We start from the raw sequence: 21,089 nt of genomic DNA on the forward strand, positions 1-21,089 counted from the left end.
TTTGGTGTCGAGCAAGACCAACAAGTATGCGAAGTGGTGGGACAAAATGTATGCAGAGTGGAAGGAGTAAGTAGGAGTCTATTATAGATAAAGAAGAGAGTTTGCGTGGTATTAGCAGCTCCAGAAGATTTCCTAATTTAAAGCCATATTTTACTCCAAAAATCCGTAGTCCAAGAGATGTCTAGATCCTTTTCCCAAGATAATTCTATTTTAGTTTTGTCTCGTGGGAGGGAGGGGGAGTGTAAACACTTGTAAATAAGAGAAGCTTTAGAACCACGAAGCATTAGAGTACGTAGAGTAGCTACATGCGGAAGAGCAGGAAGTGTGTCTGGAAGGGATACTCTATATTGCTGGTGGGCAGATTGAATAGCCTGTATTAAAGTGGAGTATTTGATACGGAATGAAGAGGGAAAGACCTAAAACAACGCACGCCTGTGCAAAGGACATAAGTACATTTTTACAATATAATTGATGAACCAATATAATTACCCGGGAATACCAAGATTTCCAGAAAAAAGGGTTTATTATTAATTAAAATATGCGTATAATGCCAAATAGGACATTCATAAAAAGAAATGAGGGAAGGTGCAGGAATATTTTTCGATGTATACTTAAGAATAGGAGTAGAACACATTGTGGCTTATGTATAAAGGATAAATACTCGTGGAAAGAAAAGGGGGAAAGAAAAGAACGTTCGAGTTTTGTCCAGAGAGGACACTTGGTAGATGAATTTAAAAGCCAGCGAGAAGATTGGACTAATAGAAAAGATTTATGATAGAGAGGGAAATCCGGGAAGTTTTTCCCACCTTCCGATTTAGGATGGATTAGTTTGCGAAGAAACATACGTGATTTCTTGTTACCCCAAAGAAAAGTAGATAAGATAGAATTTTTTTTTTTTTAAATACTTGAGGGAATTGGTACTGGGATATTTGAAAGCGTGTATAGAACAATGGGAAAGAGCATAATTTTGATCGTATCTAAGCGGCCCCACCAAGACAAATACAAAGAGTGCCATTTTGCCGTCAAGGAAGATAACCGATCAATACATTTGTCCATACATCGTGATACTGTCCTCTGAATAGAAGGGGAAAAATGTAAACCTAAATATTTAATGGATTGGGGACTCCAAGAAAAAACGGATATAGTCAAATCAGCACTAAACGTATACGTCGTCAAAGGTAGGATCTCACACTTATATTTATTTAATTTGTAGGCGGATACCGATGCAAAGGAGTCAACCTCAGTTAAAAAAGCTGGTAAGGAAGTTTGAGGATTTGATAAAAATAAAAGAACATCATCAGCATATGCTGCCATTTTATTTGTGGAGTCTTGAAAAGTGAAGCCATGGATGTCCGTGCTTTGACGAAACCTAAGTAAGAAAGGCTCCAGTGCAATATTAAAAAGGAACGGGGAAAGAGGACATCCCTGCCTAACTCCTCTTGCAAGAGTGAAATAGGAGGAGATGCTCCCATTGGCAGTGACAGCAGCTGTTGGATTAGAATACAGAATAGAAATCGGAGAACGAATTTTGGGTCCAAAGCCAAACCATCTATGTGCACTAAAGAGATAAGGCCATTCAACTCTATCGAATGCCTTTTCCGCATCCAAAGCAATGGCAGCCAGAGGTTGAGATAGGTGGGAAGTTTTGGAGAGGATATCAAAAAAATAAACGGGTATTATCTGTGATAAGCCGTCCCTTAACGAAGCCAGATTGTTGAGAGCCTAACAATTCTGGTAATTGAGCTTCCAAGCGCAGTGCCAGAGCTTTTGAAAAGATTTTATAGTCCACATTAACCAGAGAAATGGGTCTGTAATTTTTGCAATGCTGGGAATCCTTACCTTCCTTAGGGATCAGAAAAATAAAGGCAGCGGAAAAGGAACTGGTGGAACCTCCAGATTCTAAAAAGAAAAGAATAAGGGTGTGTAATTTGGGGAGTAATAAAGAGGCAAAATGAGTATAAAATTCAACCGTAAAACCGTCTGGTCCTGGAGCTTTATCCTTTTTAAGAATTTTAAGAGCAGCGTGGAGTTCTTTCTGGGTAATATCCATTTCCAAGGACGACATGTCTGGACGAGAATCAAATGGGAGACGAATATTAGAGAGGAATTGGGAGATAGAATGATCAGATGATAAGGTTTCAGAAGTGTAAAGTGTTTTATAGAAGTGAAGAAATTCATTGAAGATATCTACATCCTTGAATTTTAATGATTTATTGGAGCTATAGATAGATTATATATTAAGTTTATTCGGGTTGGTTTTGAGGTAATAAGCCAGCAACTTTCCAGCTTTGTTTTGGCCGCCATAGAATTTGGCACTCGATTTTAAGAGATATTTAGATGCATTATTAGTGGTGTCTTGATTAAATTGAAGTTTGATTTTTAGAAGTTCTGATAAGCAATCTTTTAATTTGGAGGAATAATAGGAGTGTTCTAAGTGTTTAATCTTAGTAAGAAGGTCATTGGTTTTTTGGCGCGCTATTTTACGCTTATTGGAGACATAACGAATAATAAAGTCTCCAGCTGAGGCTTTAAAAGCATCCCAGATTGTATGATAGGATAAATCATCTGTTTGATTAAGAGTGAAGTATTCTGCAAAAAAAGAAGTGAAGGAAGAAGAAAAAACAGGATCCAGAAGAAGAGCATTATTAAAACGCCATTTACGAGGGGAAGTAGGTTTATGTAGAACATCAAGGGTGATGGTAACAGGAGCATGATCTGAAAGCAAAATGGAACCAATATCCGACCGGACTAATGATTGGGAAATATTATGAGAAACAAAAATATAATCTATGCGAGACTGAGCGTGATGTGTGGGTGAGTAAAAGGAAAGTTCCCGTAACATAGGATTGCAAAGTCTCCATGCATCAATACATTTGTGTTGTTTTATGGTGTGCACAAATGATTTATGAGATCTGTGAGGGGTAAACGAGTCAATTAGTTGCGATCTAAAAAGGGATCAAAGACATCATTACAATCACCTGCAAGAATAAAGTTAGCATCATAGCATTGTGTAATTTGTTGAGAGAGAGTGGTCCAAAAAGAAGGGTCACCAACTGTAGGAGCATAGATATTTAATAGGGAGACTGTTACATTGTGTACCAAAAAATTAACAAATACCCATCTTCCCAATTGATCATGACTATGTGAGAGGAGTTTAACAGCCAGGGACTTACGAAAAAGAATAGCGACTCCATTACGTTTACCGTCACCTGGAGAGAACAAAACCTCTCCCACCCATCCTCTCTTTAGTTTCGCGGATTCCTCATCTGTTAAATGAGTTTCTTGTATGCATGCAATGTCTGCATCTAATTTAGTTAAGTGCGTCAAAACTCTTTGGCGTTTAATGGGTGAATGTAAACCTCTGACATTCCATGAAATAACTTTTAATTACAAATTACAATGAGCATCCAACCAACTGAATATGAAACAAGAAGATAGAAGAACAAGGGACAAAAAGGGATAGGTGAAAAGATGCGCCATGATAAGAAGTGAAAAAGCAAAAAGAGATGGGTGAATGGGCAGATACAGCAGTTAAAAAAAAGTAGAAGAAAAGAAGGTAGAAGCTAGTAGTAAAAGCGAGTAGAAAGATGAAACAAGCATTTGCAATGCAATCGGTCTCGCATTAGGAATGTTTGAGCTATTGGTGTTGTAGATGACAAATTTTGTATTTATGTGTTAGTTTTGAAAATAGCGAAATTAATAGCTTTGTCATTTACAAAGCCAATAGTTTTAGCTTTCGCAAATGTAGCTTAAACTTTTGTAAATAACTTTTGTGAAGATTATGTTCAGTGTATTTTATTGTGACGAAAATCCAAGAACAGAAGTGAAATATTAACATCTTTTTGTGACATTTGTAATAAAGCTTGAAACATTGAGAGAACATATTTGAACCAGATGTTACATGGTTGCAAAGATTGATGCTGTGGTGGCGCTGAGTAATGTTGTGGTGGCAACGAGTGATGCTGTGGCGTTCAGTGATGCAGTGGTTGCGCATAGTGATGTTGCGGTGCCCCTGAGTGATGCTGTGGTGGTGCTGAGTGATGCTGTGGTAATGCGATAGATAGAGTGAGTGCGATAAATAGATAGCGGGAGGGCTATAGATAAAGGTAGGGAGGGCAATAGAGGGAGGGGGATAGATAGAGGGAGGGCGGTAGAGTGAGGGAGGGCGATAGATATTTTATTTATTTATAAAGTTTTATATAGCGCGAACTGGGCAATGGATAGAGTGAGGGTGATAGATAGAGTGAGGGCGATAGAGAGATAGACAGATAGATAGGTTGAGGGCGATAGATAGATAGATAGATAGATAGATAGATAGATAGATAGAGAGCTAGATAGATAGAGGGGGATAGAGTGAGGGCGATAGATAGATAGACAGATAGAGTGAGGGCGATAGATAGATAGAGTGAGGGCGCTAGATACATATTTTATTTATTTATAAAGTTTTTATGTAGCCCCAACTGGGCGATGGATAGAGTGACGGCGATAGATAGATAGAATGAGGGAGATAGAAAGAGTGAGGGCGATAGATAGAGGGCGATAGATTGAGTGAGGGCGATAGATAGATGGAGGGCGATAGATAGAGGGCGATAAATTGAGTGAGGGCGATAGATTGAGTGAGGGCGATAGATTGAGTGAGGGTGATAGATTGAGTGAGGGCGTGTTGGACCTGGCCTCGTGGCGTGCTTCCCCCCCGTTCTCAGCACCCCGTTAGCTCCACGCCGATAGATAGATAGAGGGCGATAGATAGAAAGAGGGCGATAGATAGATAGAGGGCGATATATAGATAGAGGGCGATAGATAGATAGAGGGCGATAGATAGATAGAGGGCGATAGATAGATAGATAGATATACAGACAGACAGATAGACAGATAGAGTGAAGGAGATAGATAGATAGATAGATAGATAGATAGATAGATAGATAGATAGATAGATAGATAGATAGATAGATAGATAGATAGATAGATAGATAGATAGATAGATAGATAGATAGATAGATAGATAGATGTAGAGAGAAAGGGGTGTCGAGAGAGGGGAGTAGAGAGAGAGAGGGGTGTAGATAGAGGGGTGTATAGAGAGGGGTGTAGAGAGAAAGGGGTGTAGAGAGAGAGGGGTGTATAGAGAGGGGTGTAGAGAAAAAGGGGTGTAGGGAGAAAGAGGTGTAGAGAGAAAGGGGTGTAGAGAGAGAGGGGTGTAGAGAGAGAGGGGTGTAGAGAGAGAGGGGTGTAGAGAGAGAGGGGTGTAGAGAGAGAGGGGTGTAGAGAGAGAGAGGGGTGTAGAGAGAGAGAGGGGTGTAGAGAGAGGGGTGTAGAGAGAGAGACGGGTGTAGAGAGAGAGGGGGGTGTAGAGAGAGAGGGGGGTGTAGAGAGAGAGAGAGGTAGAAGAATGAATAAATGAATGAATGAATGTTTATTTATTGGTACGTGGGGGGATTATGGATGCAAGGGAATAGACGGGTCAAGAGTTGATCTGCGGCATGTGGTGAATGAACAAATTGACTGGTTTGAGATACATATAATCATGTTTTTTTCAGTTTGTGCATTGTGTTTTCTAATTCCACCGATCTGAAAGTGTTGTAGAAATATTCTCGAGGAGAGTTCAGTACAGTTATTCCAAACCAAAAGTAGTCACACACCGAAGGGAGCAACATCCCCTCTCGTGAGTCTATCTGCAGGCTGTGCAACATCTGTCGGGCAGGAAAGGCGCACTCACTCACCCGATGAGCAACACAGATCACCCCCTTATAACTCCATAGTAGCTGGACGTCTGTGTGATGATAACCCGGATGTAGAGGCCATATGTGGAGCAATTGGGTGATAAGTGGCCTCCCAAACTAGCACACATCAAATAATACACAACACACCTCTGGGGACCCAACACCCAATGACATAACGTACTGAGACAGGGCCCAATGCAGAACGTGGTGAACCCCTCCCACCCACATGCACAGAACTCAGGGTGCATAGAGGCCCCCGGAGGGTGGGACAATTCCGAGTCACAAATACTACACCTTGAAGCTACCACAGTGAGACCAGGCTCAGCCCTGCAGACACAAACACCCACTGAGACACAGCAAAGACCCGGTGTGCCCGATGGAAGACAGGCCCGGGTCAGTGTATTTACAGGCAGCGGGCAAGACCACCCCCCCCCACTAACAAGTGAGAAGGGCATGTGCACTGCTGCAGCCACACTCATCACACGTGCTGCCTGCCGCTGACAATTCACAAAAGCTCTTTCTGATGCCCTCAGGGGGCCAACAAACCCACCCCGCTGGTTGCACATGCGGGCATCCTGCATGAGGCGGCCAGGCTGGAGGCAACAGGGTTGCTAGGATGCCTGGCTTCCCCTTGGGGGTGCCCAGGAGTGGGCACTTCACAGGGAAAAGCCAGGAAGGGTTCCACAGCGGTATTCGTATAAGCGCCGAGATACCCCAGCTGGGGTCGATTCGTGCTATACAAGTACACTACATTTACATTTACATTCACATTTGTACCCTGCTGTAAATGCAGTCTTTATATCCTATGCAGTTGTGTTCAGTGTGACCAGCCTCACGTGACTCCCAAAGCACCCTATGCCACTACTCCTTAAGGCTCAACACCTGCACTAGCCTGTATACTAGTGTTTACCTGTAAAGTTATGACTACGAACATTTTAGAAATGGGCTTAGAAGTGTCGAGTTCCGCACTACCGTGCCCTGCACTACCCACGTCCATCTGGCCTCGCCCCCACCCTGGGGAGAAGCTGGCCTCAGTTACTACACTCCAGCGCCGCTTGTGACAAGCCCAGCCTCTAGGTGCACTCGTCCAAGTCTGCACAGCCACATGTTAACTCACTGCACGGCTCACTTTATCACAGAAAACAGTGCTTAATTTATCAGGGCCGGGTCTACACGTGTTTAATGCACGTAATTGATTTTTATAGTAAATTACGTGACACAGACTGCTGCTCTACGCCATAAGTGCTGCGCTGATGTTACTGTAGTGTTACGTTCTTTACACACTGCTCTTTACGCACTGCTTCACACCACGAGTGTCTCCAGTTAAACATCTTCAAGTTCTCACTTACTCTTTGTATTTTTCAGTCATGAATGTCTTCTAGAATGAATGCAGCAGCTGCGCCTCAGTGTTACCAGCCCAGAGGGCGGGACACTGAGTTGGGCAGGGCTTTGGTGATGACGGTCTTCTGCGGGGGTTGGGAATGTGCGCGGCAGCAGGCAGCATACGGCGCTGTGTGTAGATATTTTTTGAGATTTTAATGCGCGCGCATTTGCTGCTTTGCCACCACGTCCCAGCATACTCGCACGGCCGCAGCTCCGAGGGGATACCAGTCTCTGAGACTTGAAGCAACGAGACAGGCCCCATAATGGAGGGTCTAGGCAGCAGGGGTGCACTAACAGGTGCGTGGAGACGACGTTGGGATGCAGCAGGTGGGGGGTGGGTGAACCGGCATCCCCTGTGCATCTAGCCTGTAACTGGACCCTGCCCGGTGTTCTGCCCGAGTCACCGGTCCCAGTCCTTCCTGCCCACATTGAGTTTCAGATAATTAGTGCACAAAAGAGCGCCAGAAAAAATAATGCTCCACCTCAGCCTCCTCCAAATCTATCGCTAAAATGCGTGTCCGTAATTGTTCAGGTCTTTGAGGTAGGTCGTGACACTGCTCACATGACCCCCCCCCCCTCGTCCCCAGGGACTGAGGAATCAAAAGTCAGTCGTCACTACCGCCCCCGGATCCTGAGCACTATGTTCACCCCCCTGCCTGTCCTACTACTGCGCTTGCTTCCCCCAACATTTAACTTGCATTTATTATCTTCTTTAATTATTCGCAGGAGATCCCTAGAAAGTCCCTCCCGCCCCTACTTTCACACAAGGAGTTACCAGGCCGACCTGGGGTTCCCAGGACCGTGTGAAGAACCACGTCCTCGCCTGCACCAGGGACCTGTTCTTCCGGCCCGGCCTCCTCTGCACTGCGCCACAACTGAGGAGCAGGCCATCTGCGGGGGTCACCCTGGGCACGGCCTCAGTCTGGGCAGGCTACTTGAGCCATTAGCTGTCCCATTAGCGCCCCACTGGCCGTCCTTGTAGCCGACAAATGGGCTGTTGAGACCAGCCCCTTATCTAGAGGAAAGGCGAGCCCGAGGCAGGGCGGGGGAGATTCGTTTATCAATGACCTGCAGGCCTAAGTCTATTAGTTAGGGTGGGCACAGGACTGCTGCGGGGGAGGTAGATTAAATGGCAATTGGGTGTGAGGTCTGCATCGCGCACTTGTGTTAGGCTCGAGCTGAGAACATTTCACTGCACGCCTTTCATTTTGTCAGTCTCCCAAGAGCCCCTCCCTATCTCATTCAAGTAATCTGTAATCGGTAAAGTTGGGGAAACTAATATCAGGTGCATTGTACAATCAGAGGCCGCCCTACAGAAGGGTGGGCAGGCGTGCAATATGACCTGTCCAGGCCAGTGCTGACAGCATGGGACAGAGGTAACCAGAATGGCTGCCAGGAAGTGTCCCCAGAAGTTGGGCTTCTGTTGTGTTACTGAGATTTAAGGCTCGTGGCTCTGAAAGACTGCTGGGTATGGAGCAGACAGTCATACGTTGGACGTTCGCCTCTGAAATACCCGTAGGGTGGGTATCTACTAGCCTATGGGTGACTCTTTCCCAGCCCTACTTGCTGGACGGAGAAATACTGGTTCTTATTGGGCTAGAGTTCCTTCCATAGCTGCCAAGGTTTCAGATTGCTAAGTGTGACATTTGCAGAATTTCAGTGTAATTATGAGTGACATTTGAACAACTATGAGTGACACTATCTCCGTCACCACTGACCCAAGTCACCCCACCGTCACCTGCGAGTTAAGTGCGACTTCAACTATGTTGCACAGCTGAGGGCTCCTGAAAAGTACTGTGCGCTAGTAATGTACAATAAAGTAAGTTCTAATAAAATGTGCATCTGTCTACTGATCAGCTGAGCCTAAACCATTCTGCCAGAGCTAAGGTGGGCCCCGCTCTCCACAGTTTGTATTTATGACCCAGCACCCTTTAAAGGGGGCCTAGTCCTATCGAAAGATTACTTGAATACACTGACACATAGAAAGTGTGGGGTGGTGTGTGATCTGTTATAACCAAAGTACAGTAAATGTGAAGCAGGGGTCTAGGCAGTAATGGTGTTGTTTCAGTGCAGTTTTTACTTGTGCACTAGATGCGTCATTCTTTTGAATCATAAACCCCCTATATATAGTACCATCAGAATTTTCGGGGCCATTGCTCTCAACCTGTCAAAGTTGTGATAGTCCCCTGACGAGGAAATCGCAGGCCTACTCAAAATTATGATTTAAAATGTGACTGCCAGCGCAATGAACTTTTAGGAACTTGACATTGTTTTAGTGGAGCCAGCCATTGCATCCTTGCTACACTGTCATTCTGTGCTGCCAAAAGACCTTTGGTTAGGCTAAGCTATAGGGATGTGCATCATTCCTAGCATAACAGGGTATTGATGTGTTTCGTACATAAAAAGCTTAGGAAATGCAGATTTCTTTGAAAACATTCAAAATGCTCCACTGCAACATACCTAACCACCACACCCTCACCACCTCCGCCAGAATGAGCAAGGCTCCTTTGCTTTGTTTGTCCTTATTGTGATGTTTGGATTTTCCACAATCTTATTACTTCTTCCTTCTTCAGTGATCTAACATTTAGGGCAGGTGCAGCACCAACACTGTGAAAATTGTTCCAGCGCTACTCACTTGGGTTGGGTGCTTTTGTTTGACATTTTCATGCTTTCTGGCCTGGCTGGGTGTCTTTGTTTGATGTTTCCATGCTTTCCGGCCTGGGTGCCTTTGTGTGACGGGACCATGCTTTCTGGCCTGGGTGCCTTTGTGTGACGGGACCATGCTTTCTGGCCTGGGTGCCTTTGTGTGACGGGACCATGCTTTCTGGCCTGGGTGCCTTTGTTTGACTTTTCCATGCTTCCTGGTCTGAGTACAGTGTGAGATTTCCATGCGTTCTGGCCTGGGTGCTTATGTTAGGTCATCACGCACTGTATGGGGGCTGGTCTAACAAAACTTGCGAGGGCTGCTTTGGGTTACCAGTCGATTAATAATTTTTGTGACTGACAGTGTGAAACTAACTCTGCACACTGCCACCAACGTCACCCTGCTTTTGAAGTAATACCTTTATGAACTCCGAACCCCTTAAGCCAATGGAAGTGATAAGTTACTCATTCAACTGTATTGCATGATTTTATTCAGTTTATCTGTTTAGCGTGTTTTCCAGCATTTTGGTTTATTTTGTCACATAAGTTATGTAAAAGTTGTATCTTTGAACTCATGAACTCTGTTAAAAATGGCATACCCCAGTATTGTCCTTTACCCAAATTAGCACATAAAGCCCTGGAATAGTACCTTTTCAATGCATTAGTTATTCTAGCTAATTTATTCCAAAATTGTGCTTTGAATGCACTTTTGGTTTAATCTTTTTCAAAATGTTCACAGGGCAGGGGAACCTCCTATCAAAACCTTACTAAAAGGAAGGCTCCCTTGCTGAAATTCAGATCGGGTATGGTGTATTATTACATCTGATTTTGAGCAGTGCCAGTCGAGGATGTGGGTGGGGCTAATAGATTAAGTGGGTGGAGCCAAAGAAGGAAGTGGGTGGAGCTGTAAAATAGTAGGTGTGGCCTCCGACAAACATTTGAGCACCTGCACTTCATATTTTACAAATTAAGCACTGACAGAAAATAATTCTCTGCAGGGACTGGTTTTGAGATTCTAGTTAGTCCAGACCCAACACTGGAATTAAAAGAATGTCAACTCCTCTGAACATTCCAATTCTCACTTAATTTGCTTTTATCATCAGGTAGGGATAGGTTAGAACGTTGTTAAAAATTGTCATCTCTTCTATTCGCTATTTTAAATGTATGTTTCAAAGGGGAAAATAGAAACTTTTACTCATTTTCTAATTCTGATTAAGTGGTCTTGTCCCAGGAATACCAGCCACGACTTAGAATGATGGCCAGGCAGCAAACCTGATGCAAGTGCAGGGCCCAGACCAGGCCAGATGTCACCAGGAGGAACCATAAATGTGTCGAGAACCTCCGCAGGGGGATGGGATGTCACGCGAACACCCACGGCTGCCCAATGAGAATCTGGGAAGGCTCTAGGTTGTATTTACATTATCTGTGATGGTAAATTATGCCTAGTGTCAATCCGGCGTGCAGAACTGCTTTCATAAAAAAAAATGGCTTTTTAAATCTTTTGTCACGCACTATTTTAAGTTTAATTCACCTCAATATGAAAACTAGTACTACATAAAACAGGGCACTATTTACCCTCCAAAATCTGACCACCGACAGATAACTGCACAGAAACGCCAAACACCCCCACGTGCATAAATTTTCAAAGCCACATAAAAATGCGACACCTTTTACATGTACTCACCAGAAATTGTGCACCCCGACAAATCACTGCACACATGATGCATTTAACATCACCGCGCGTATAAATACACAACAGGTGGTAAATAAAAACATGAGACCCTCTACAGGTACCCACAAATCTGGGCACCGAGAAATGACTGCACATATACGTCAAACATCACCTGGTGCATAAATAAACATCCGCTGCTACATAAAAACTCGACGCCTTTGTGCGTGAAGGCACAACGAAATCTGGGCACTGACAGGAGCGCTCTGATGCCTCCGGGTCAAGTTCCCACTCTGTAAAACTCGACAAGTCATACAGATCCCTGCACAGATCCCCCGACCCGTGCATATACAAACACCCCCTCTAGAAAAGCAAGAAAATGCATAAATATTCACCAATTTTCGCCACTTTCAGCCAGTCATGTTTTTTTAGCCAGTATCCCTTAGCATGTTTGGATTTTTGAGCCAATGCTTACAATGCTAAATGTTAAACTTCTAGTCCCCAGAATACATAACTGTTGGTTAAAAAGCTAAGAGAAGGTGGCAAGTATGACTTAAGATCGCTTGCAGCTACGGGGGGCGGACGGCTTCCACTAGTGCTCCTTGCCCGGCCGGGATTTATCCGGTGAACGCAGAGCTGTGCGGTACATTTGCACCGCTGAACTGAGCGGCTTAGCGGCAGAGCCCGGTCCGGAGAGCAGCGGCCTGAGCGGTGGTGAGGAGAGACGCCGGGATGGCCAGATTCACGGCGCGTCGGGAACTGCGGAGCGGGCCCGAGAAGCCGGGAGGTGGAGTAACACTGTGGCCCAGCGGCGGGCCTGAGATCCCGGGGGCCGCCTGGCAGCTGACACCGGAGCTGCAGGGGAGGGGCCTGCGCTCTGTGGACGGCGGCGGAGGCTGCCTACACCTCCTCGGACGTTGCCAGCCACTGCAGGAGCCGGCAGAGCACGGTGGAGACGGCGGGGAGGGGCGCGCCAGATCCCGTGCTCCGACTACAAGACGCTGAGACCAGACGACGCCGCCATTTTAAGGCTACCAGTCTGGGGAGTACCCTAGGATCGCGGCGCGGCCCCTGCAGTGCGGGGGGCCTTGTGTATCTCCTCCTTCCCTTTCCCCCACCTCCGCCTTCCTGTTGCCTGCGGACCGGCCCCACTGGGGGGGTCGGGGGGATTGTGAGTGGAGGGGAATCGCAGTGACACACAGAACCATTGGACATACAAGCTGCGCAGCGACCACAGTGGGGAGCTGCACTCATTTACCACCTTAATCCTGATCTGGCCTGGAGACTGAGGGAGGCACTACTGTAGCGTGGGCTGCCGCCTGGTGTGGCCCCGGCGAGGGCTTGTGCCCCCCGAGAGGAGTCCCTGAACAGCACCGGAACCACGTGCCCCGTGGCTCTTTATCCTCCCAGGCCCCCCTGCACGAGATCGCTGGAGCGGCTGTACCGTGGGGACGGTGGCCTACTGTCTGGACTGTGGCGCCCGCGGGGTAGGAGTACCCGCGCTGCGGCTGAGTGCCCCAGGTCAAGCACAATATGGTGCGGAAGGGCCAGAGAACTGTGAAGGGTCTGGGTGAGCAGACGGGACCCTGCCCGCAGGCGGGGGCTGGAGCGAGCAGCCGCGGAACTGGACAGGCTGATCAGACGACGTCGAGTAATCAACAACCGGATAAGCTGGACCTTATACTCCAGGAAATCCGAGACTCACGACACGCACTGGAGCAACAATTGGGGACCCTCACCACTAACTTATCTCTCCTACAAGCTGATCACGGCAAGCTAGCGGACAAAGTCAAAGACCACGGTCTAGTGCTCACAGACCTTGCGCCCACCGTGGCGGACCACAGCACGTCTATCCGGGACATACAGGGTCAGGTCGCCTGATGGAAAGGGTCGAAGACGCAGAAGGACGCAATCAAAGAAATAATGTAAGGGTGATCGCCCTGCCAGAAAAATGTGAGGGCCGCAGGCTGAGGAGTTCATGGAGCAGTGGACTCTCCCCATACTTCTGTGTGGAAAGGGCGCATAGGATCCTGACTTGACAGCCTCGGCCGGGGCGCCCTCTGCGCCCTCTTATCGACCGCATCCTTAATTACCGTGACAGGGATGTCCTCCTAAGGAAAGCTTGTGAGAACTCCACCATCCATTTTGACAACCAGAGGGTATCGCTATACCCGAACTATACGAACATGGTACAAAAACAGCGGGCTTCTTATATGGAGGTGAAGAAGAAACTGAGAGGCGCGCAGCTGAAATACGCGTTACTCTTCCCTGCCCACTTGAAAGTTATTCACAGAAAGAAATCTCACTTCTTCGAGAGCCCTGCTGACGCTGAAGAGTTGCTGGAGGTGATGGGTTTGGATGGCAGTCAAGAGGCGTCCCAAGAGGCGGAGGCGAGGACGTCGGAGAGGGGCTCGGGAGGTAGCCGCCACTCATCCTCTAAATCCAGGAAGGGGACTGCTGGGCGAGGACCGTCACGGGACCATCAGAAGAAGGAACAACTGACAGCTCTCTCGATCGCCGGCACCTTCAGGGAGGACTCAGCGAAAATAAACACGGACTCTGACGATAACACGGCGCACTCAGACTCTGAGAACAGTGTGCTGCTCTTTCCTACAATCAAACCTAGAGCTGACCTGTCGGGTGAAGCCCAGGGCCGGCACCTCTGCTGCTGTCATTGTACGGTATCCTTTTTTGCTGTAATCGGTGCCTCTGGTGCCTGCCTCCTTTTGGAATGCTATGTATGGGGGAGGTGGGATGTGTACGTGAAGGGTGTCAACAACGCTTTACCCACCGCACACCACTCCCCGAGAATTAAAACTGCAATGGGCACCCCTGGGCATTGCTCGAAGACACTTACTGACAATCCCACACACTGTTCACATATTACACTGAACTTCTCTTCTGTGCATCATGAGCCCCGTCCGGGCCACAGTTGAGCCGGTGGAGACCGGAACTGGTAACTAAATGAACGCATGTGTGCTAGACCACCCCCCCAATGGCGAAAGCACGAGAATTTGGTTTTCTATGATTCGACTGTTAATGTTGGGCACAGCTATGTTCTATGGCTGAGCCGAGTTAGTTTTGACTATGTTAGACGTATTTAAAGGTGTATTCTCCTGGGTTCAGCTCCCCGGTGCTCCCAAAGCACGACCGCAGGCAGAAATGGTTCCGCCACCTAATGATTATGGCTGAACAGTCCGAAGTGTATAAAGTCATCACCTGGAAGGTGCGAGGGCTAGGGGCAGTGCAGAAAAGACACAGGGTCCACTCCTACCTCCTTAGGCAGCAGACGCAAATCGCCTTCCTGCAGGAAACACACCTCACGGTATCTGAAGCTCAGAAGTTAAGGAAGAAGTGGAGAGGGACTATATACTCCATATCATACTCTGCCTTTTCCAGGGGGGCCACTATCTGGGTGCGACATGGGATGCCGTTTGTTGAAGTGGAAAGGAAGGTGGATGACCAGGGCAGGTACATTCTAGTCAAAGGTACCCTAGATGGCAAACTGATAGTCCTGGGCAGCATATACGCCCCGAACTACAACCAAGAATTGTTCTTGCGGAGGGTCGGGAGGGCACTCTCCTCATGGGCAGACATACCCTGGGTACTCCGGGGGACTGGAACACGGTGCTAGTCTTGGCCTTGGATAGGTCACACCCGCCCCTACAAGCCGCTGGCGCTACGAAGCTCACTGACTTTTTCAGGGCATGGGTGGCGGGCTGGAGACTGGGTGATGTATGGCGAGGGGTGCACCCAACGCACAAAGAATATTCCTTCTACTCCCCAGTACACGACCTACACACACGCATTGACCGACTCCTGTGCTCCCACACCCTGGTTTCAGTGATAGGTGCCCCGGAATACCTGGCAAAGACCTTCTCGGACCACAGGCCCCTAAAATGCACCATTTCCTGGGGCAGAGTCCCGACCCCAGTACCTACATGGCGACTCAATCCACAGCTCTTGGAAGACGGGCCGTTCAGAGCAACCCTTTCAGAAGCCCTGACACAGTACTGGGATGTTAACTGGGGTTCTGCTTCCTCCAATCTGGTTGTCTGGGATGCGATGAAAGTGGTGATACGGGGGGTGGCTATAGAGAAGTTGGTCGGCGCCAGACAGGAGATACACCGGAAGTTATGCGAGGTGGAGGCCCAATTGACGGGGCTTGAACGGGAGGCAGTCGAGGACCCAGGGAAAAAACAGGCTCTACAGGAACAACATATTTTACATGCAGAGACGCTAGAGACACTGCGCACCCTTGACTACAAAGCCTATCTACAGAGACAACACACAGAGGCGGACCGCTCCGGCGCGCTGTTAGCCCGCTTGGTGCGAGATCGGCCAGACACCCCGATCATTACCCAGGTCCGTAACCAGGTGGGCGACCTAGTTTGTACACAATCTGGTATCAACTGGGCATTCCACGACCACCTAAAGGCACTGTATGACCGAACCGGGATGGAAGACCCTACACGAATAACCGACTTTATGCGGGACCTTCCCTTCCCCCTATTAACTGCAGAGGTGCAAAAGTCGATTGAGGGACCCATTACCCAACACGAAATACACGCAGTGGTTAAACACTTTAATAGAAACAAGACGCCGGGCATGGATGGACTCCCGGTAGAGTTCTATTCAACTTATGCCGACATATTAGTACCGGTCCTGGAAAAGGTTTACAAGGTAGCATTCGAAAAGGGTTATCTGCAACACAACCATGCAGGCCATAGTGACCTCCATACCTAAACCGGGTAGGGACGTTCTGGAGCTAGCGAATTATAGGCCTCTATCCATGCTGGCCACGGAATATAAAATTTTGAGCAAAGCTATCGCCCTGCGTATACAGCCCCACCTGACTGCGCTCATGCATCGCGACCAGTGTGGGTTCCTCCCGGGGCGCAGTATCTCTCTCAACATGAGACGCCTGCACCCCATAATGACAGTGTCACCGACAGAGCTGGCACGGGCGGGATGTATTGCGTTAGACCTCAAAGAAGCGTTTGATTCACTTTCTTGGTCCTTTATGTTCGAAGCCCTGCGACGCTTTGGCTTTCCGGCCCCGCTAATAAGATGGATCAGGCTGCTGTATACTGACCCCACGGCCCGGGCGAGAACGGGGCGCTATGTGTCGGCCGAATACCCAGTTCACCGAGGCACCAGACAGGGTTGCCCTTTTCCCCGATGCTGTTTGTGTTAGCGCTTGAACCGCTGGCCATTGCTCTTCGTAACACGCGGTTGCGCTGGGTATACCAGTGGCGGGGACGTCTCATATTCTGTCCATATACGCGGATGATATTTTATTATATCTCCGGGACCTAGAGGCTGACCATACGCTATTATATGACACCTTTCGCCGGTTTGAAAGGGTATCGGGACTGGCCATAAACCCCAAAAAGTCTGTGGGATTCTATTTCCGGGACGTGCCCCACCCGCCCTCTATACCGTTTGGCACTTACATGATCCCAGTGGCCCAATCCAGCTTTAAATACCTTGGGATCCGCATATATAGAAAAACAGAAGATAAGCTGAATGGCAACGTTTCTAGGGCCATCGCCGGCCTCCGCGGCAGTATTGACTTTTGGACCTCGCTTCCTTTGTCAGTCATCGGCCGTATTGCGATAGCAAAGATGGTAATGCTACCTCGCTTACTGTACTTCTTCGTGAATCTGCCTATATGTATCCCGCACCGCATTTTCACGACCATTAAGTCGTTGCTGATCACCCTTATATGGGGGTCGGGCAGACGACGGATCAGCCTGCGTAAATTGCAATTTAGCACCTCTGTGGGGGGACTAGGCGCCCCGACTTCCAAGGATATTATTACGCAAGCCAGCTCCAATGGTTGTCCTATTGGCTGACCGGGAGAAACCTCCATGAGATCGGATGGACGACAGACCGGTTAGGCCGGGGTGACTTACATGCCCTATTGCTACCCAAAAGTAGAATACCAAGACCATGCCACCCTCTGCTACGTACTGCCCTCCTCTGCTGGAAGAAGGCGCTGGCTTATACGTTGTCTGCACAGCCATACGCAGATGATATCCCCTTACTGGGTATCCCAACACCGCAGGGAAGGCTTACCAAAAACACTCTAATGCATTGGACAGAATGCGGAATTGAGGGGGTGGGTAGTTTCTTAGGAGACAACCTACTGCTGGACCATCGCACTTTTGTGCAGGTGACTGGGACTTCGGACAGACACTACCTATTACACGCTACTGTATCTCATTTTATTAGGATGACTTGGGCGTCGCAACGTACTCAACCACAGCAACACAAACTAGTACATCTGATGCCCCACATGGGGGCCGGGGGCCACTTGGTACGATGGCTGTACACAGGGATTAGAACTCATGCTGCACTGCCCCTTGACACCTTAAGAGAGACCTGGTCGCGGGACACAGGGGAGGATTTTACAGATGCAACCTGGTGGGTGGCCCTGCAACATCCAAAGAGAGTTTCCCGGAATGCGAAATTTAAATTCATCCAAGCCATGGTGCTCCATAAGGCATACCTCACCCCGGAGAGAATTCATCGGATGTTTCCCGACACCCCACATCAGTGCCCGCAATGCAGGGCAGATGGGGCAGGCCTCCTACATATGCTTTGGTCATGCCCACAGCTGGGCGGCTATTGGAGAGAGGTCTGCCGGACAATAAGAGAGGTCTCACAGATACAGGTGAAGGAGAGCACATTATATTGTTTAGTGGGAGCTCGCCCTCGCCCCAAGCCGCTAAAACCCAAACTGTGATTTGTGGACCTTGCCCTCCTCTTAGCGATCAGGAAGATAACAATGCAGTGGAAGTCCCCTAGGGCGCCCAGGGCGGAGACATGGCGGGTGGATGTGGTGAGATGGGGCAGAGCAGAAAGTGTTGCCCTTAGAAAAGAGGAGGAAGGCGGGAGGCTTAAAACCCCCATGGCACAGGATTGGGAGGTCATGCTACTGGAGTTAGATAGTATGAATCAGCCACTGTCCCAGGACAACTGAGCGCGTTGCGCCCCGGGGGAAAAACAACTTTGTATACTGGACATTGAGACAAGACGGAGGTGGTTAGAAGGGCTTCTATTGTTTATTCTGGAAGGAGAGTGGTCAACACCGGGGAGCTAAGGCTGAACAGTTAGGAGACTTTAGACACCTGGGTAGGATGGGTGGGGAGGGATAGTTGGGGAGGGTGAGGGTGGGTATGGGGACATGTCCTGACAACAACAGAGGACTCTGATATTGTGCATAATTCTGTATGGAAATGCCCTAGTTACTGAGATTCTGCCCTCTATTTGCGGACTGGGAGTAAATTAAAAAGCGTCATGTATTGCATGGTTGTTGTCTAATACTGTATGCATATGCAATGAATATACATTCACAAATAAAGTTTTGAAGAAAAAAAAAGATCGCCTGCAGCTCCATCACAGGTTAGCTCTCCTCAACCTTCATTCCGCGTTCATCACAGGTCCCAAGACCCGCCGCACCCTGTCCAGTGTGTCTGTACTAAACAAATGACTGTCTCAGCTACGTTTATCCCAACCTCACTGTTACACATTATGAACATAAGAAGGGCGGCCTGAAAACTACACCAGAGGATCAGATCGTCAGAGGCGTATGGTGTGGAAGATATGAAAATGCACACTTCTTTCATTAAAGCCTTCAGCATGAATACAAGTGTACAAGAAAGGATTTAAACAAGAAAAACGTGATCCCAGGTAAAGCCCACGGAAAGGTGCGGCTGTGCTTACTGATTTTTATCAATCGATGCTACTTACAATTATCTTTCCTGAAAAATGAACGCGGATTCTTTTGTTAATACACACACATTCGTGGCTAGCCACTGGCTACAGTAATGTACAAATAACAAGGCTACAATAGGGATACATATCCTCCTGCCTTCATGAAAAAGCTTTGACGCCGCTTACGCTGCCTTTGAGCAAGAACACATCGGTCAAACCCTTTCGCCACCGACTGTTGGTTGTGAATTGGGGCGCGAGCAGAGGAGCTCCAGTTTAACAAGCCGTGAGCTTGCACATCCCGAAACCGGAAGTTCGGGAGCGTCATGCCTGTCGTGGGGCGGGACTTCTGTCTTCTACGAGAAGCCCGCACCCACAGAGTGGATGGCCCAGGAGCAGTGGTGACGCTGGGCTCTCATGCCTGAGGGAGAGCCCCGCGGTGGCAGCAATAGTCAGGAGTGGTGGCTGAGGCTGCTGATGCGGTAAGTGGGGCTTAGTTGGGGGGGGTGGTGGTTTGTGTGTGTGTGTGTGTGTGTGCGTGCGTCTGTCTGTGTGTGTGTGTGTGTGTGTGCGTGGGGGGCGGCGGCGGTGTGTGTGTGCCTGCGTGTGTGTGCCTGCGTGTGTGTGTGTGCGCGCGTGTGTGTGTGCTTCCGTGAGTGTGAATGTGGAGCAACAGATGTGCACGGCGCCAGCCTGGACGTGGGCGTCCACAGACCAGAATCGCCGCGCGTGCCCCGGTCTGTCTCCCTTGAGAGGCATCTCGGCGACAATAGGTCTCGAGAGCGAGACCTATAAAGGAACTTACATAAACTCCATAACATATGGGGAGTTAAGGGATGGAAGGCCACACTGAACAATGGCACATCCAGGACCCACAGGGGAAGGCATGAGGGAGAACGGAACGAACAAGCAAACTTCAAAGATGGAGGGAAAAAGGGAGCACGAAATACAACCTGTGGAGATAAAAAATGGAAGTTAAGTAACCTCGATAATGAAGATTAACAATATAAAATAATGAACCTCAACATAATAACCTCGTAATATAAAACAAATAGAGGAAAAGCGTTGTCAGTAAAGCATAACAACATGAAAAAATGACCTTCACTGCATAGGCTCTATTGCTTAAAGAGAGTTCACCGAAGAGGCAGTCTCCATGGTGTCAGCATGAAAAGAGTAGAGAAAACTCTTTAATTTGAGTGAATCTTCATATGTTGTGGTTTCTGTTGTGGATAGTCACCTTGAATAAGCATGGATGAAAAAGGTCATATTTTGCATTGATTGAGCGTAGTTGAGGCCTCAAAGATAAGAATTCTTTGCCTTGATCTGCAGTCGCTTTAGCGTAATCCTGAGAAAAAAACGGAGGTTTTCCTGACCAAATTATGCGATTTATCACTCTGGCAGCTGAAAGAACCATCAATAAGTCAGTATATTCAAGGAAATACAAGATTACCCCTCTTGGTTTGTTTGTGAATGAAGAGGACGACGCTGCACGTGATGGAGGTCCTAGGCGATGCGCTCTCTGGATATTTAAAGTAGTGCCCTGAGGCAACTTAAGAAGAGTCGGAAGAAATGTTTTAAAGAAGGCAGGTGGGTCTGACTACATGAAAGCTTCTTTGGTCTTGAGGTGTTGGTGACAGAAGACATCATAGTATGGACTATTTTTATACGAGGATAAGGTAACTATCCTTTGAACCTGGGTCGTTGGACTACACCTTTTAGCTGTAGCATGTTCAGGGATGTGGAGAAGAGCCCCGTTAGGAAAGGTGAAGTGAGCATTAAGATTTTTATTATTTGATGTGTTTTGTAGGTTTTCTGGTGATGCCTTTATGAGAGAAGCAGACGGCTTCACTGGGGAAATACTGTCTATGTTTCACGGTTCGAGGAGTGGAGATTTTTTTTCTTGCTGTTCTGGCAGACCAGTATCGAGTGAATCAACGTTTTGTGGTGGGACAGCACTT

The 21,089-nt window shown here is 47.9% G+C and overlaps 1 protein-coding gene and 1 pseudogene across 1 annotated transcript in view; both read left to right on the forward strand.

Moving 5' to 3' along the window:
* The window catches only part of LOC144820194 (annexin A1-like), a 159,294-nt pseudogene that overhangs the window by 103,670 nt on the left and 34,535 nt on the right, over positions 1-21,089 (forward strand).
* LOC144819575 (annexin A1-like) overlaps positions 7,350-21,089 on the forward strand; it is a 599,711-nt gene continuing 585,971 nt past the window's right edge. Inside the window, exon 1 of the mRNA XM_078677409.1 lies at positions 7,350-7,397. The gene's annotated coding sequence lies outside the window, so the exon portion shown is untranslated. The remainder of the gene's footprint in view (positions 7,398-21,089) is intronic.

Source organism: Lissotriton helveticus, chromosome 2_1 (assembly GCF_964261635.1).
Source record: "Lissotriton helveticus chromosome 2_1, aLisHel1.1, whole genome shotgun sequence".
NCBI lineage: Eukaryota > Metazoa > Chordata > Amphibia > Caudata > Salamandridae > Lissotriton > Lissotriton helveticus.